Genomic DNA, 19,692 nt, shown 5'->3' on the forward strand with positions numbered 1-19,692 from the left:
TCGGTAAGTAAAGTTGCAATCTCTATGCATGCTGTTTTCGAGTGCTGGTCTGTGGTTTGAACGCTGCGTAGCGGCATGCAGCCGTGAGGGGGCTCTAGCTTAGTGCGAGCTTTGTGTGGTTCACCACAACAACAACAAAAGAAAAACGTGAGGCCTAGGCTCCGCTTGATGCACGAAAAATTGCGATCCGTGTTTCTTTTCGTTTAAGGCACATGACTGGTGTGTACCTGTTCCAGCTTGACACCCGCAGTGCTAATGTAATTACGCTGCTGTTGCGTCACCAACAGTGCGCTGTCATTACCACTATCGCCGCATCTTTTCGCTACGTTCACAGTATCACTGAAATTCCACATGCCAGCTGAGCATTGGTTTGATTTTATACGGCAGATACATTCATTTACTGAAGGTTTTCTTTTTCAGTGAAATGGCAGTTTTGGATTTTTTTTATTTGCATATGTGCAGTAGTGGTAATTCTTATTCCAGGAAGATCAAGCGCACTGGCACCACCACCGGCTCAGGCGGACAGGACTGGCCGTTCTATTGGCACCTCCACCAGTTTCTGGGATCGCTCCCAATGAATGATGAGATGTTGATTGAAGAAAATGTGGAGGTAGGCTGTGATTTACATTTCCTCAAATAGCATGCTAAAGGGTCATTTCGCACGCTGTTGTAACAAATGCAGATTACAGAACTAGATTGTGGGTTTAAGATTGTATGAGCTGTTTACATGCTAATGTCAGCGAGTTTTTATTGTAAACACATAGTCGTTGACAAGGGTAGACGTGCGGGCTAGTTGATGGCTTATGCTTCTTTGAACAGTGAGAAAGACTGACGCAGACAGGACACACACACAGCGTAAACTTTAAGCTATGTTTATTCTTGAAATCGACATGTGTAAACACATGGCTTGATGTGCTCGAGATGGCAAACAGGTACAATGCGGAAGAAAAATTATCCTAATCGTGTTTTCCGCGCCTTGCCAACTACGAAAGTTCTTTGCCTGGTAAAGGAAGAGATCAGCCGGAGCTGTGATATAAGACACTGTCGTGTCCCATTAATATGATAGCCACTAATATGAACAACTTGAGATATAGTGTTTTATTGGGTACCAAACGTCTTCAATGTATTAGGAGCCTGGTAATATGGAAACTCATTTGCATGGATATGGAGGGTGGAAAGGCTCGGAACCCATTTTGGTCCATGTATTTTAGTTGTGTTAACATGTACAGCAACATAAAGGAAACACTGCTGATCCAGCTATGCATTTCTTGTTTTCACCGCAGAACAGAATTGAAATGCAGTGCAAATGAAGGATTATTTTTCGTTTTATGCTTAACGAGGGCCAAGTTACTCTTGACATTCCTTTCCATTCGCCCATTGCATGCAGCTTTTACTGAATTGAAACCCATATTTTACAGCTGTCAGCAAAATGGGCATAGATATGTACTTGTGGATAGTGGAGAGAGAATGTTTGCTGTGAGAAAGACATCATCATGCCTGCAAATGCCCTTGTGCCTTTCAATGATTGATAGGCACAAAGCATAGTATACTTGAAAAAAAAGGACAAGTTATGTCACACCTCAAGAATGGAAGGCCAGATGCGACAGTATTAATGTCTTTGCCTAGCCGCTGCATCGGCCTCTGTGTTTCCAAGGAATTTTATATTATTTTCAACACCATTGGCCGGCCAACGCCATTACAGGGTACAACGTACGTATTGTTGAGCATAACATAACAGGAATGCAGGCATTAGATTTCAGTGCCAATTCTTTATTAGATGTGGTTGGAACTTAAGAAGGCTATTAACACACTCATTCTGCATAAGCATTTTGTGCTCACGTGCAGTGTCAATATTTTTTCATTTGTAATGCAGTGAGTTTGTACACTAAACACCAGTTATGGGTGCAAGAGAGCACTATAAAGTTGATTCTTGCCTCCAGTAAGTATTGCACAGCATAGCAAGAATTGCATCCTAGGAACAATACTATATGTTATGTGGTTGTCTTGTGCAGGTGCCAGTGGTGGCTGAAATGCCTGAGGATGCGGAGCTCGTGTCATAGGGAAGAGTCGCATTTGCTGAAAATGATGTAACTGCAAGTGAGGCTTTGATAGGAAATGAGGAGACCAGCAGGTTGAATACCACTGCTGCTGACGTTAGCAATAGAGCACTGAGCAGCTCTGCTGACCCTGGGCCAAGCAGCGTTTCCCCAGCCAGTGCCCGGCCCGCCATCACAGGTGCAGACAAGGCCAGAAAGACAGTCGTCATCTGCAGTGCAGCAACTGCTACACTTTCATAGTGAACAGTCAAAAAGATCTTTAAAGGCAGCCAAAAAAAGTAGAAAACTGCAAAAGAAAGTAGTAGAGCTCCTGCAGGAGTCCAACAACATTCAAAACAAAATGGTTGACATGATGGGGGACTTCTTGGCTGAAAAAAAGGAATAAAAACAAATGTGCACATTATCATCATCTTGTGATGTTGTGTCATGCTTGTTTTGTGCAACAGTGCACCACTGAGCGTACTGAACATTAATTTCATGCATAAAATCCAGTCTTCTATCGCAACACACAACACTGATGGCATATTTCAATTTGAAGCAGCAATGTGTTTTGCTAAGGCATCCCAAACTGCCACCCCTGGTGCATCACATCGGCTGCTGGTGCATACTGGCTGAGGGCGCCGCTGCTCTTCAGCATGAGCTGCATCGAGCCAAGCCACATCACAGCGATCGGACATCTGCTCACATATATTGTGAAGTACGCAGGCAGCACGAATGGCAGTGGTCACGTTGTGTATGTCGCACTCTAGTCCCTTTAACAGCATGCGGAACCGGGCCTTCAATCTTCCGAACACATTTTCCACAACGCGCCTTGCAGATGAAAGGTGATAGTTGAATGACTGCGTCGGAGATTTTAGTGCACCCGGTTGCAAGTAAGGCTTCATCATGTGTGTCTGGAGAGGAAACGCTTGGTCGGCGAGCAGGACAGGCCCAACTGGCACGCCATCAAGAATTTTTACTTCTCTGCTGAACAGCTCGCTGCTCAACAGTTGCGGGAGCCTTGAGACTTGAAATACACCAACGTCGTGATTCCTACCTGGCGCACCAGCATTGACGTACAGCAATCTGTACTTGTGATCGGCCACTGCCAAAAGAATGACATTGTACCATCCTTTGTAGTTGAAGTAGTCGACTGCGTTTTTTTTAGGTGGGCACACCTCGATGTGGCATCCATCTAGGGCGCCTACGCCTTGCGGAAATCCAGTCACTGCAGCAAACTGGCACATGTGCTCGGCCAACTGGTGAGCTCTCGGGAACATCCCAAACTTCGATTCCAATAGCAACACAACAGCATGGCAGAATTCCCAGAAAATTTCGTTTACTGTGGACCTGCCCACACCGAAAGCGTTGCTGACGCTTCTGTCTTCGCCCGACGTGGCAAGACGGTAAAGGCCGATTGCAACACGTTTGTGCAGCGGTACAGCCTTTCGCATGTTTGTGTCTTGTCTTCTCATGCTCTCGCATGCGGTCACAATGTACCTAAATGTACTGCGATTCACCCGGAAATGCGTCCTGAATTCGCTGTCTGGAAGGTGAGGCACCGTCGTCTCGTACCAAGAGTTCCCTCTCGGGTACGCCCACAACCTCCGCTCGCGTGGACATAATTGCACAATAGCAGCCTCGAGCTGGCGGCACCTCATCTCGGCACATCGTCGCTCCTCCTCCGTCCGCTCAATTTCGGCTAGGAGCGCTATAAGCTGAACACGCTGGCGCTGAAGGGCAGCCTGTTGCATCGTAAACATTAGCCAGAATTCATCTTCACGCTGTAGATTTTCGGAAGCCGGTTCGCTCGCAGCCATCGTAGGCGCTGCGATCCCGTTGCGTCTGGATAATAGCGTCTGCTGCTCGAATCCTGTGGGCACAAGCAACGATGCACGCAAAAATGAACTCGTACAAACCACGCAGGTACTGCGAGGGTCGTGAGCGGAAACGCGGGAGAGCCGGCCGTAGTTGGCTACTATAATTTCTACAAAGCCGACTAGACCCAGTGTTAAAAGACTGCGCTTAGTAAACGGCGTCATATTGATGTTCATGCGCACTGAAGTTACCTGCAGCTGCTACACACGCATAGTCAAGCAAATAAAAATGCCGCAAATTGTATTAAGCAATTTTTCAGAAACAAATACTGCAAGTGTTGTAATTTTAGTTATGTCGAAGTGGGAAACACGTGATCATGGTAAAGTCGTCGAGTGGTGGGACTAATTTCTGTATGGCAGGGGTGGTTTGACGGTTTTCTTTAACCGCGGTTAAGTCGTCTAACCGCAGTTAAGCGTAACCGCGGTTACAATGCCCGTGTGACAAGGGTATAAGTGAGGCAGCTATGTGCCTTTTCTTTTCTCAAAATCAACCGAAGTTCTAGACTACGTTGATTTTGTGCGAAAGAAAGGCGCATATCTGGCTCCCTGGATCAGTGCACACTTCAATCACGCTTTGATCTACGTCGCGGTGGCGTTAACATGTAAAACCGTGTTTTTGCACAATATTAAGTAGTTATCAATGCGAAACCGCCACCCATTTCTAAGGGAAAGCTTCACTACGCTAGGTGAAGCGAATTTCGCAGTGCGTTCCTAGTTAACCTTCAAGTGAGCCAGAGGCCAAAGCCCTTACCATATGTGGTCCACCATGGTGTCGTATGACTTGACCTTCGATATTTAACCTTGACCTTTGACGTTGACCTTTATTTTTGCCGGTAGATGGTGGAACAATAGTCACGTGACAATCGCGTGATGCCGCGCGATGGAAACCCGTTGTGACGTCAGTCTTGAGGGAATATAAACCACAGCCGTGCACTTAGACACCATGGAAGAATGCGGCTAGGAGCGCACCTATAGCTTTCATTGGGTGACCAACCTCTCGCGATAAACCATTAATTTAACTGCCACTCGCAAGGGTGGCAGGGTGGGCGCGCTCCGTATCAAGTGTGCGGAAAGCACTCAACCATACAGACGCCAAGCCGCTTCTGCTCACCCGATACACCACAGGCTTCGCTCGGTAACCAGGTTCAGCAGTAGTTAAACCGCCCCTAATTTTTATTCCTTACTGAGAGAAGCGATGCTTTAGTAAGACCAGATAATGATCTAACTTGCTGTATAAGAAAATGGTTATATGAATACTTCTTCGAGACTATACTTCCGAAAGAACATTTATTTTTCACTGAGGGGGAAAACATGCCTGACATATACTGAAGTCGGTTTAAACGCGCTGCTGCACCTATCGCAAGGAAAGCTTAAGATGGAATTCGGAGCACGCGCAGCACTAGGAAGAGGGGGCTGAAATGACGGAACTCGAGGAGGGAGGATGCTAATACACAGGCCATTGTGATGAAGGTGAAGGAGAGTGAAAAAAAGGGCTTATTTAAATGCAATGATGCCTGCTTTGGCGCTTTAATAACTATGTCGTAAAGATTGGAAACAGATGAGCTAGATTTATGCATGCCCGGAAATTGTGGACAAGCGCATGTTTCATCTGCAACTTGTTCACGAACGGATATTTTTCGCATATCTCAAGATCGCACACAAACGCCTACTCAATGCGACCTCAAGGAAAAACCTTGATCATTGCGCGACGCTCCTGTTAGCGTTACTCTTTCCATAAATATGCTCACAGCTGAATTTAAAATAACCCACACAGGCGTCAAAATAGTTGCGAGAACACCTGTAATTGTTTTTCTGGGACAGTATTCATCACTCAGTGAGGGCACAAGACAAACTTTAGCAGAAGAATATTGCTATTCTTAGGAAAGTTAGACCATTCATCTTCATTACAGAATTTTACAACATTGCACAGTTGCCGCACACTGAAAGGTGATGCACAACCGAGCTGGACTTGAGAACGCTGGTTCACAAATTTTGTATGATTGAATGTTTGAACTGTTTTAGTAAGCCGCCGACCTGAATGAAGTACGAAGCAGCCTGATGTAAGAGCGGAAAACACAAATAACGTTACGAATACCGGTGTAACTCGCATTATTAATGCTTGTTCTAGGCCTCGTGCTGTTCCGATCGTTATGCAGTACCAATTAGCCCATCTCCTCACCATTATGGGAGTGACTGGACTTGCAGCCTTGCAGCCGGTGAAATCGCTACCCACGGAGTCAGACGCTATAAAGAACCTTGTTTCGTCTCCGACATTGAGGGTGCAGAAATAAATATTGCCGCGACTGGGCTGCGAACCTGCGGAGAGTTTCGCTGGCCACTACACGAGAGCACTATGTTATCGCTGCAGCCGATCACCAATCGTATTAAACTGCAACACACACTCGCATTGTGCATTGCAGATTGTCGGCTTTATAATTTACGTCTGCGGCGGGAACAGACTAGATCAGCTTAACCTCGATTAGCGCTTAACCTGAGTCTAATATCATCGCCAGACTTGCTGGCCACCCGTCAAGACAAATCCTTCAGCGTTGAAATCCTACCGTTTCTTTGAATGCGCGAGCATTACCACGTTTACGCTTGCGATACCATTGCATATGTCTGTCTGCGTAGAAAAGTTGAATAGGAAAGAAAAAGAAATAAAATTGCTGAGCCTGGCCTCTCTGTATACGCCGAGTAGAAAGGGCAAGAAAAACGACTAAAAAAATTGCCTTGTGTGTCTCTGTACCTTCGAGTGGACAGGGTTAGAAATGAATGAGGACGATGATCTGTGACCTAAAGAACAGGGGAGAGCAGAGCCCACAGTTGGGCCACGCTGTGGCGAAAGAATGAACGAAAGAACCGCCAAGTTTTTTAAATAGGCAAATTTCACCAGAAGTTGCGCTACACCACCGCCACCGCGATGCACTCTGGGGGCCGTATTCCGGGTTTGTGTCGCAATAAAAAGCGTCATAATCTGCCGCAGCGGCCACAACTGATCAGTCGAAAAGCCGGAAGAGCATGCCGGTTCGGCTGCGACTGAGAGCGGCGGGACTCTGTTGCGGTTGCCCCTGCGCATGGTCCCCTATGTGTTGGACGTCTCTGGTCCGCTTTCTTCATCTGTTTTTCGCTGCATCAGAGCCACCACATCCGCTTCTGACGTTTTAGCCAATCAGGTGTGGCCGCTGCGGCAGATTATGAACCTTTTGTTATGACACAAACTCGGAATACGCACCTGAGAGTTGTGGTATTCCGGCCGCCGGCCGCGTCGGCGAGTTGCGTGGCGCACGCGCGAGAAGCAGTCCTGTTTGCGTCGCCACACAGTGTTTCGCTGCATGAATGCTAGATTTGTGAGAGGAGTGGGTTCACCTGGGATGTGTGATGAGCTCCGATAACTGTGCGAACCAGAGTGTTCCGGATTTTCCACTTTCTCGGGAAGAAAAGGTCTCCAAAGCACAGCGCACGTAGGAGCTGTTCATGACAGGCAGGTGAAGAAGTCCTGTTCAGCTCATTTAGCCGTCTGTTCCCTGTTGATCAGTGGACACTGGAAATTGTGAATTTCAAGTCCGAAGCTCCCTGAAATGCCTTTTACGCGCCGCTCAGCTTTGAGGTAGTGCCTTAATTTTGAAAAAAAGAAGGTGATCGGATTGTCCTGTATGTTGCATCGTCAAGGCGTCTTTTCACCGATTTCTGCCGGAAGTAAGGTTGTAAGTGAACAACCGTGCTAAGTTTTATTGTAATAGTCAGGAATGCACAGTCTGCGTTGGATGCGCATCGTCACACCAGATACCTCAGGTTGCCAAACTAGTGATAGTGCTTTCTGCCTCCGCCTAAATAGTGCTCTCTACCCCCCGCCACATAAGAAACTTTCCTTGGAGGACTCCTACCACCTGAGACGCATCCAAACACTTAATTTCCCTAATCTCCACCACATACACCGCATCAACCCAACATTATAGGGAGATAAATGTCCATGGTGTGGCGATGTTCCTACGTTGACGCATATAACATAGACATGCTCAGGTATACCGAACCACTTGGAGCCGCACAACGCGGTGCTGGATCAGTGGCAGGTGACGCTGGCCAACGGCACCCTGGAACAACAGGAGGAAGTCACTGGATGGATGGAAAAACTTTATTTTCGTCAGAGAGCATGTGTGGCCGATTCCGTGTCAGATGGCCATCAACCCATGGCTGACGGCGACCTGGGTGGCCCACTCCACGGCCCTGGTCTGGACGACCGGGTCTGAGCTGGCCAACACGGCCTCCCACTGCTCGAGGGAAGGATCACGCATAATATCCGCCGGTGGCGGTGCTATGCTACAGCTCCATAATATGTGGTCATAGGTTGCCAATTCGTGACACCATTTGCACTCCGGCTGAATGTCCGGGTAGATTTTGCTCAATACGTATGGGTTGAAGAAACATCTAGTCTGCAATCGTCGCCAGACGCATTCCTGCGCCTTCACCAATTGCTTGTCCGGGGGTGGGTAAATCCTCCGCTCAAGTCTGAAATGATTAGTAATGTCATGAAAGGATACCAGCCCATCTCTCGTGGACCTTCCCGGGACGTCCAGCTCACCTACTCGGCTGACGAAACCTCGAGCATTCATGTGAGCCGTCTCGTTCCCAGGGTTCCCAGAGTGTGCAGGTACCCGGACAATTTCCGTCTCCGTAATCCCTCGTCACTGGAGTTTTGAAGAGAGCCCCCTCCCCCCCCCCCCCCCCCCCACTATCCACTCCAGTCTCCTTTTCACATCTGTCTCTCTCTATTTCATGGAATGAGAAAGCGCGTTGAAAAACACTAGAAATGTCACATAATTCCTGACGTTTGGTTGCACAACCGTCTTTGTGAACACGTGATATTGGCATTTCCGCAACATGCCATTTGTGCTGGGCTATCACCAACATATTGCTTCGTATTTTAGAAAAAAAGGCCATCTAGTGTGCAGCGGTCAGTAAGCGTATTCAGATTCCTACTGACAAAATAGCGAGTGTTAGATGTATACGGCAGGCGCCCTGGCAGCAAACATCATATTACCCTAAATAAAAAGTAATTTGTTGCAACAGTTTGCTCAAAGTACAACTATCGGTCGCAAAATTAAAGACCATTGAAACTTAATTTGGAGCACTCAAGACCTGTCCGATTGGCTTCTCATTTTGCCGTTTTGCACTCAAACAAGCATTTATCACAAATTCAATTAGAAAAACGGCTTCCTGCTGGTGACCCGCCGAGTACATCGTGAGCATGTTTTTGTGTTAACGTGAATAAAAAAAGCTGCCACCGTCTGGAAGACGTTAATGCTAAGGGCGTTAGCTGTTTGGTTTACTAGAATTGATATGAATGAGATTAAAGGGAGGCACACTAATGGAAATGCGAATCGGCGAGTCGAATCTATGATCTGCGAAACGAGCACATCTGAGAGGAGCTCCTGAGGGAGGCGGCTCATTACGGATGGATGGAGGAGGAGGAGGTAAACTTTATTAAAGAAAATGTCTTTGGCGCGGGTTGGGGTGACGTTCCCCTCCCCGCGGTGGGCACCTCTTCTAGGCCGGACGCCAGGTGGCCGACCGACGATGTCGCTCGGCGACCTCTTCGGCCCGCTCTGTGACTCGGAGTTGAACCTCCGGGTCCGAGCTGAGCAGCGCGGCCTCCCACTGCGATTGGGTAGAGAGCTGCAGACTGTTCAACGGCTTGTCTTGAGGACATGAGTATAGGGTGTGGGGTGTGTCTGTCTTATGGTGCCCACAGAGAGAACAGATGGGGCTGAACTGCTCTGGGAACCATATGGAGTACATGTACGGATTAAAGAAAGTGTTTGTTTGGAGCTGCCGCCAACTGACTTGTTGTGTTTTACTTATAGATCTATGTGGGTCTGGAAAGATTTGTCTTTCTTTCTTGAAGTGGGTAGTATTTTCTTTGTAGCTCGTCATTCGCTCCTTGGCCGACCTGAGCTCGGGGTAACGCATCTCCCGGTTAACTACGAATCCTCAGTAAGGCATGTTGCTGGGCAAGTTGATTAAGCATCTTTGAAACTTGGAAAGAATCCACCTTGGCGCAAGTAAAACAACACACACAAAGGAAAGACAAGGAGACAATGGACAGGCGCCAACTTCCAACTGCTTATTCCTCAAGAAAACCACACAGATAAATAGTCTCAGGATACGCCCACTTTTTTTCACTCCATGTGCCTATCACAGCCATAATCTATCACCCTGCATTATCAGTTTTTCCACAGAAAATTGTACTGCGCCGCATACAAATTCACTGACGTGTCACTCACACACAAAGCCGCCTTTTTCTTTATGTGAAACGCTTCCAATAAAAGCCTCGCCTGTTTAATCTTGCTCCTGCCAAGAATCCTCGCCTTTTCCAGTCGAGGTTCGCACTTGCACATATTAACATGGTTGACCAAGTTGGCAAACCTGACATACCGTTCCGTACTATAGGGAGCGAGAATGGTTCCTTGCAGCATAATGTTAGCCGTTTCTTGCAAAGGAAGCTTAACCTTCTCAAACTGGACGACCCTTTTCGGGTTAAGAACTCGCTGGAGGTTGTTAATTATTTTAAAACACATCCAGAAATTAGGTCCGCTTTTTCAGCAGACATAGAGTATTTGTTTTATTCCGTCCCACACGCTGAGCTGCTGGCGTCTGTTATGTCGTGTGTTGAACGGACAGGTGAATTGGCCTTCCGGGATGCTGCATGCATGTCTGTGGAAAAATTTTTGAATTTATTGGAGCAATATCTTAAGGTCACTTTTATTGTTTTTGATCAGCAGCCCTACTTGCAGAGAAGAGGTATATGTATTGGTTCCTGTGTAGCCCCTATTTTATGTGAAATTTTTTTAGCTGCTTTGGACCAGTATCTTGCGCAGTTGTTTTTAGGAGGACCTGTTTTTAAAACTTTTAGATATGTTGACGATTTTCTTATCCTTTTACCACCGGTTTTGACAATTCTTTTGAAGCTATTGTGTCCAGGATTTTAAGTGTTTTTAACCTCAAAGGTCGCGGTCTAATTTTTACGCATTAAGTCCCAAGTGAGAAAAAACTGCAATTTTTAGATCTAAGCTTAGCGTTCCGGGAGGACCATTTATGCTGAGGTTACTATCTCCGTACTAGCAAGGAACTCCTGCCCTTCAATACGGCGCATTGAGTCAATACGGCGCATTGAGTCCTCGCTTTCAAAGTCATGTCCGCACCAAATGCACGATAACTTAAAAAATCAGATTGGCCGCCTGTTGGCTGCTGGCTTCCCCTCGGTGGTGTTGACTGCCGTCGCTGAAACCCTCCTCCAAAAAACAAAACGCTGTACCAGGCCAAAGAATCCGGAAGAAAGGAGCCCTGCGGTAATACCTGAAGTTATGCCTTATGTGCACAAAGTGTCACATAATCTGAAGAAGGTGGTTAACAGACTCGAAGTACCGTTAGTATTTTCAGCACCAAACAAGCTGAACAAACTTATACCCCGGATTTGTGGCACTGAGCGCCCTGGATGCGATATAAAACATCAGCGTATCTTCATCCGTTGTATGGAAGGAGTGGTGTACGAGATACCCCTGACCTGTGGAAAGTCCTATATATGGCAAACGGAGAGGTGCATCAACAAACGCCTTAGGGAACATTGCAAAAAGGTTGAAAACAATAACGATAAATATGCCAACTTGGTCAACCATGTTAATATGTGCAAGTGCGAACCTCGACTGGATAAGGCGAGGATTCTTGGCAGGAGCAAGATTAAACAGGCGAGGCTTTTATTGGAAGCGTTTCACATAAAGAAAAAGGCGGCTTTGTGTGTGAGTGACATGTCAGTGAATTTGTATTCGGCGGAGTACAATTTTCTGTGCATAAACTGATAATGCAGGGTGATAGATTATGGCTGTGATAGGCACATGGAGTGAAAAAAAGTGGGCGTATCCTGAGACTATTTATCTGTGTGGTTTTCTTGAGGAATAAACAGTTGGGAGTTGGCGCCTGTCCGTTGTCTCCTTGTCTTTCTTTTGTGTGTGTGGTTTTACTTGCGCCAAGGTGGATTCTTTCCAAGTTTAAAAGATACGAATCCTCGGGCAAATTGGTGCGCCGCCTCTTTTCCAGGATGGCCCGAATGGGCGGGGACCCAGATCAATGTGATCTGGTGGGTATTGGAGATTTTTTGTAATATATTGATGGCTGCTGAGTGGGCCCTTCCTTTGCAAAAATTTCTAATTGCGGTTTTAGAGTCGCTGATGATGTATTTGGCAGTGGTGGAGGTAATTGCTAAAGCTATGGCAGCTTCTTCGGCCTCCTCCGGAAATTTTGTTTTATCGATTGTCGCCGATACGACGGGAGAACCTCGATGATCGACAACTGCCAGGGAAAAGGCGTCTCTGTCCGCATGTTCTGTCACGTCCACATGCGCCGTGTCTTTCTGAACTGAAAATCTTTCGTGAAGTTTTTGTGCCCTAGCCTTTCTTCTGTCTGTATCATAGTGTGGATGCATGTTTTTGGGCAGAGGATGGACTATTAAGTGTTCGTGCACGAGTCTTGGAATTGGCAAGGTGTGTGCACGGATTCCTTCATATTGTATTCCTGCCTTCTTTAGGATGAAACGTCCCGTTTCAGTGCCTGTAGTCTTTCGTATTGTGCAGTGAGGTGTGCTTCCATCATTTCCGCTAAGGTACGTGTTATGAATTCCTAACTGTATTAGTTTTTCATTTGGGGTATGACGAGGGAGGTTCAGCGCAATTTTGTAGGATTGTCGAATTAGAGAATCCACTTCGTCCCTTTCTCTGACTGTGTGGGTGACGTATGGTGTAGAGTAGATGACTCTACTAAGAGCGAAGGCCTGGATTAGTTTCCTGGTCTCGGCTTCTTTAACTCCTCCTCGCCTATTCGCGATGCGTCTGATGAGGAAGGAGATTTGGTTGACGGTGTTTCTCAGGTTCTTAATGAGTGCGTCGTTTTTTTGGTTTCACTGTATCTGCATTCCCAAGATTCTTAGTGTTTCCACTTCTGGGATGGCTGCCCCTTCCGCGTATATTTTGATCTCAGGCGCTTTATTTTTTTTTTGACGCTTTGGGTGTAGGATAAGGAGTTCAGATTTTTTGGGGGAACACGCAAGTCCCGCGGCTTGTGCCTCCTCTAATACTACGTCTGCCGCTTGTTGTAGCGTATCTTGTATCGTGCTGATACTCCCCTTGGTGGTCCAAAGGGCGATGTCGTCCTCGTACAAGGAGTGTTCTAGGTCTGGAATTTTGGCAAGTTCGCGTGCCATTTTAATGAGGGTTATATTGAATAAGAAGGGGGAGAGGACCGATCCTTGCGGCGTTCCTCTGTCTCCTAAAATGTAGGTGTCGGATTTGATTGTGCCAATTTGAATTTTAGCCGTTCTATCGGAGAGAAAGTCCTTGACGTAGTTAAACATTCTTTCGCCTACATTCAACGATGAAAGAGAATCTAGAATTGCTTTGTGTTTGACGTTATCAAATGCTTTGGTTAAATCTAGAGCTAGGATTGCCCTTGTGCTCCTTTCTTGCTCCTGAGATAGGACCTCGTTTGCTAGTCTGAGCATCGTATCCTGTGTTTTTAAATATGGTCTAAAGCCGACCATAGTGTTTGGATATAAATTCTCTTTGTGCATGTGGGACTGCAGTCTGCCGAGTATGACGTGCTCAATCATTTTTCTTAAGCAAGAAGTAAGCGAAATAGGGCTGAGATTTTCGAGCGCGAGCTTTTTGCCCGGTTTTGGAATGAATTTAATGATGGCGTGTTTCCAAGACGCTGGGAGTTTTCCTTCCCTCCAACATCCGTTCGCAAAGTCCGTGAGGGCTGTGATGGAAGCGTCGTCTAGGTTTCTGAGTGTCTTATTGTTAATGCAGTCCTCTCCCGGAGCGGATGTCGTGCGTATCTTAAGGAGGGCTGCTCTTATTTCCGCAATCGTTATCTCAGCGTCCAGGATGGGGTTAGGTTGTCCTTTATAATCGGATAGGGACTGCGTCTCTCGGGTTGTGCAGAAGTATTTCTGCTGGAGCGTGTCTATAATATCTTGATCCGTGCCTGGGTCTGTATTTAGAATTTTGGTGATTTCCTTTTGAGTCGTAGCTTTGTTCGATTCCGGATCAAGGAGATGCCGCAGAAGATTCCACGTCTCTCTCGTGCCTAGATTGCCATTTATATTTTCGCAGCTATGGTTCCACTGCTGTCTCGCGAGTTCTGCGGAGTGGTGTTGAATTTCTTCCGTGAGTGTGACTATCCTATTTCTAAGCTTTTTATTGTATTTTGCTTAATCCATCTTTTTTCTAGGCTTTGCCTTGCCTCCCACATGTGTGTGAGGCGGCTGTCAATCATACGTACGCCTAGGCCATGCACTACGTCTTTAGTGGCCTTTCCCACGTATGATAGGAGGGTTTGTATCCACTGTGCTAGGTCTGCGATCGGTTCCTGATTTTGGTCACGCATCGTCCTAAATTTGTCCCAGTCAGTGATTCTGTTTTTTCTGGGTTGGGGTTTGAGATTGCCGATGACAATTTTCGACATTATGATAGAATGGTTACTTCCCAGATTTTGTCTGGTGTTGCTCCAGCTTATGTCTGGGAGATTTTTGCCCATCGTGAGGTCCGGGCACGTGTCCCTGTTCACGCTGTTGCCTATCCTGGTAGGCTGCATGGGGTCCGTATATTGGGTTAGCCCTCTTTGCTGGATAAAATCCATTAGGGCCGTGCCTTTCCTGGATATTGTTGCGTGTACCCATTGCACGTGTTGAGTGTTGAAGTCGCCCACAATTAGGATTGGGTTTTGGCCTGCAATTTGTAGGGCTTTGAGTATAGCGGCTTTCGCTGGTCCAGCCTGTGCCCTGGGGTGGCTGTATGCGTTAAGTATGAACAGAGAAGAGGAGTTTCGTTTGCTAGGTAGATTTCGATTAATATACAATCGAGCTCTACATCTTCAATCTCGTGGTTAACCACGGTAAGGTTTCTATGTACCATTGTAGTGGTTGATGGCTGTTCTGCGATGTGACATGGCATAACTGCCCTGTACCCTGGCAGTTTTAGTCGAGACATTCTGGGTTCTTGGATCGCAATTACGTCAGGTTTTTCGGATTGCGATTGAATGTGTAACTGCAGATGTGCTTTTTTGTTGCGCATAGACCTGCAGTTCCACTGCCAAATTGTTATGGTTTTAGGATTGGCCATTTGGCTGGGATTGATCAATTGACGCCCCTTGAGCTGACGGGGGAAGGCGACGTAAAATTTCCTGTAAAACGGTGTCGAATACTCCAAACTTGTGATTTACATCCTGTATGTGTTGTTCGAGGCTTTTTGTTAAATTGTCAACTCTTTGGGTTAGATTATCGAGTTTCTGGCTGTGCTATTCCACTTTTTGTTAGAGTTTTGGGACTCTATCTTGCAGTGAGGTATTTCTTACGTCAAGCTACTGCCCGTCTTTTGCGAGGTGTTTCTTCCTTGCTTACTACGCTTACTGGTGTTTAGACTGATGCGGCCACAGTAGTTTCCATTTCTATGACCTCCGGCATTGGGAGTGGTTTTGAAAGAGGGTCCTTAGCTTTTGCAGGAGCTTTTAGTTTACTATTTTCCTGTTCCAAGTGTTTAATGCGGTCCGTGATCATTTGAATGTGGTGGAGTGCCTGATCGAGTTTAGACTGTAATGACTGCAGCTCCGTCCCCTTTCCGTGAGAGGCCACTCCCGCCCAGCTCACCTGTTTCGGTCCGGGACTCTCAGTCCGGCTGCTGGTGCCGTTGCCACCTCCGCTGCGACTGCTGCTGCGTCCGCTGTCCAAGGACTGGAAGGAGCTCGAGCGGTCCTTCCTTCGGGTGGATGGTGGGTCGTCGCAGGTCCGGAATTTGGATCTTGACTGGTGCTCCGATGTTTTCGTTTGGGGTCGTTGAAATCGTTTCTTGCAACTCTTATCGCCTGTGCGGTGCCCTTCTCCGCAGACAATGCAAACTGGGTCGCAGATTTCTTCCTTTAGGTGCTGGTTGCCGCAGTACGGGCACCGTTGTTGCGGTGGCTCCGGACATACGTCTCTTCTGTGTCCGACTCTTCTGCAGTTCGTGCATGCCTGTACTTTCGGAATGAAGGGGTAGACTGGGTACAGGACACCGAAGTAGACGATGCTATCTGGTAGTTCGTCCGCGTCGAAGTGGAGCAGAAGGGACTTCGATGTTCTTCCCATGGTTCGTGCTTGTACGATGTCAGGGTTTCTTTTGCGGAATTCTGTCATCATTTCTTGGGGCGTTTCGCCATCGTAAGCCCGATAGATGATACCTTGCAGGGTCCTGTCCGGAGGGGCGATGTACGACGTCATGTCGACGTCTTTGCCTTCTAACTTGATTTGCTTGACTGCGACGTAGCGTAGTGCGTTTGCCTACACCGGCGTCGATATGGTGAAAACATTTTTTGCAGAATTTGTTCGAGATTGGTCTTTATCAGCCTCGGTCGCGGTGATGCCGCTCGCTGTCGCGATCGCGGGCCTGACAGACTTCTCGGTGTAGCGCGTGAAGTCGACGCCACCCGTTGGTCTGTAGATGATTTTATAGTCCTCCTCCGGGAGTCGGGGAAGCGGTTTCTTAGGATGCAGTGGAGGGAGAGGTTGCGCCTGCGGCTTCTCGGTCTACTTATTTGGCTTCTTAGCTGTTGATGACTCAGTTTTGGGGTTCTTATTGCGGTAGGAAACAATCGTTTTCCAATCGGTCGTATTGAATTCGACTGGGGAGGCGTTAGTCCCAACTACGGCGTACTCCATGACTGCCGCCGAGGCGTTCGCGCCGTGCTAGGCCTGGCGTTCGGGTAAGTTAGGGCGCCGGGGCGACGCTGGCTTGAGACCGTCGGAGCTCGGTCGCCCGAGCTCCGATTTGCTTAAAAGAGGTCTTTAAAGGTGCCTTATACACTCACGCTTCTTGTCCGTGTGTCGGCGTCGGCGTATCCTGGTGTTTTCCTTTGCAGCAGGTGCTCGAACACGGAGCCCAAATGAAGCACATGCGTCGCCGTCCGTTGGCTCTCTAGCGGGAGATCTACGGATGGATGGATGGATGGATCATTAGAGCGTCCCGTTTGAAACGGGGTGCATTGCCGCCATGCTCGGCTACGCGTGCACGCACGCCGACTAGCAGAGTGATCGACGTCTAGCGCCATCTATCAGAGAAATTAGGATGCATGTCTACCCGTTGCAGAGTTACACACGCTCAAGATACGTCCCAAAGGGAATTTGCTTTGTTTGGGGGGTCAAGGTAGGCCTAAAATTCGGCTTGAGTTGCGATACGGTAATGCTTCAATTACGCTACCTACGCTACCTATTCGACGCTTCAATTAGTAATTGCATGCGTACGATTTTTACCTATTATTTATTTGTGTTTTATTTCCATACAGCATCCTGTAAGATTTTATTTGCGAACCAAATTCGGCACACAACTGTCCCCGGATGGGTGCCCCTTGTCGGAGTGTACATAATACGGAACGAATGCATCAATGCATAGCGGTCCCGTAAGAAACAATTTACCTACCCTTTATAGGATTTTTGTTGGGTGGCGAGGGAGAAAAGGGATGAAAGGGCGCAACCAACTCTTTAATGGCCGCCAGCTGGGATTCGAGAAACCGAAACTTTGCCAGCATTTGGTCCCCTGACGTCATACTGAGTAAAGGGCCCATTCCCGAATCTGAGCCAGCCGAGCAGAACGATAATATCTCGGTTTCCTCAGGCCTGACTACCGATTCGCGGCTGTGCGTGGGCACCGTAGTGGCCCATCTGCCTAGTCTGCAGTGCCGTATGGGCAGTCTGAGAGCAAGGTACATGCTCTACCGGGGAAAATCTAGGAAGCGATGCACGGATTTATTAGAGAACGGATTAGGGCTGAAATCTCTGAAATGATTCCAAACCTGGTGGCCTTGGTTCCTGAGGCAGCCTTTACGCCTATTCGTCCGTGATCAAGCCAAGGCTCAGCTCAGGCGCAGCCGAACCCACTCGCGATCTCGGCGATCCGGGATCAGGCGTAGGAAGATGCCTACTTGACAGGCAATGGGCTCTCTCAAAAAAATTCCGCTACCGTAGTCTTCGGAGATGTCGATTTTGTAGCGATTGCTACACTACGCTACCTATTCGACACTTCAGAGCGGCACCACTTCAGCTCCGTGGCATCACTTGGGCTCCGTGGTTTCGCCGTTGTTCACACGGTGGTCAGGTGGGTTGATCACGTGGTGCGGCCGTTGTTCACGGGGTTGGTCACCTGGTTTGGTCACATGGTGCGGAGAAGCTGCTGCTGAGCTGTGCTCATGCGCTATGTCAAGTAGGACGAAGATGAAGAAGGAACGCCCAGCTGAACGGAGTGGAGAAAGACTGACTTCTCATTTCGACTGAGCGTGTTCCCCTGGGCCAGATGTAGCTATTGCGTCACTCCAGGTCTAACCAGAGCTAAACCACAGCCATTTATTTTTGTGTGAGGCAGCGGCGGCCCCGGTGCGAAGCGCGGTCCCAAAATTAAAGGATTTAGCTGAATATGGCTAGCCTACCCAAAGGCAAGGAGAACATTTAAATAGAGAAATTCGAGATCGCACAGTGGAAAAGCAGATGTTTCAGGGCCGGGAGGAAACGGTGCTATCTCCAGCTCCACCTGCAACCCCTTGATGATAGACCAGTTGTCGCTGTCCTCGAGTCGGCATGGGAGCTGAATTCAGCCCCGCCGCGGTGGCTCAGTGGTTAGGGCGCTCGACTACTGATCCGGAGTTCCCGGGTTCGAACCCGACCGCGGCGGCTGCGTTTTTAAGGAAGGAAAAACGCTAAGGCGCCCGTGTGCTGTGAGATGTCAGTGTAGGTTAAAGATCCCCAGGTGGTCGAAATTATTCCGGAGCCCTCCACTACGGCACTTTTCTTCCTTTCTTCTTTCACTCCCTCCTTTGTCCCTTTCCTTACCGCGCGGTTCAGGTGTCCAACGATATATGAGACAGATACTGCGCCATTTCTTTTCCCCCAAAACCAATTATTATTATTATTATTAGCTGAATTCACAGGGTACAGCACATTTCAGGGAGGCTCTTCGACATGCATCCTAAAGAACAAAGCGTAGACCCCGTCCAAGTCGGTCTATACTTGGAATCCGAGCAAGAATACGGTATGGCTACGGCACTGCCCTTCAAGCGTCACTATCCTTCTATCCATTTCTTGAATATATGTTTCCCCTCGCCCCTCCCCCTCCCCCACCGCGCATAAGCCGCGAGTGCTATTCAGTGAGTTCTTCCGCGCCTTAAACATGACAGGAAAGGAACCCCTGATGATGGTTCGGGATTTCAACACCAGACCGCTACCACACCGACGAGGTATGGGAAGCAAGCTTGCCGATCTCATCTCCACCTTGCGCATAACGTTGTTTACGGAATCCGCTCGTCCCTCACGTGTAGGCAACTCGGTGCCTCACGAAACGTGCTAAGGAAGCCACCTGAGAGAATCTTGGTGATTCTCTAGGGAGAGACCACAACCTTCTTAGATTGAGTATTCTGGCGATGGCAGCGCGTTAGAGGTGAGGCCTGGTCAAGGTGACCGATTGGCATAAATTGGGAACACAAGAAATACCACCCGTATTGTTCACAGGCGGATATGCTGAATAGGCTAAACATCTAGATAATGTGAAACGCCGACATTCGGCAACACTGCAAACTATTGAGGAGATCCCCACAGTAGACAATCACCTCGTGCACTTGTGGGAAGCGCGGCAGAGTCTCGCCCGTCGGTGGAGGAAACAGAATACCAATCAGAAACTAAAGGCTCGTATCGCAGAGCTAAGCGAACAGATTGC

This window comes from Amblyomma americanum, chromosome 5 (genome assembly GCF_052857255.1).
Source record: "Amblyomma americanum isolate KBUSLIRL-KWMA chromosome 5, ASM5285725v1, whole genome shotgun sequence".
Lineage (NCBI taxonomy): Eukaryota > Metazoa > Arthropoda > Arachnida > Ixodida > Ixodidae > Amblyomma > Amblyomma americanum.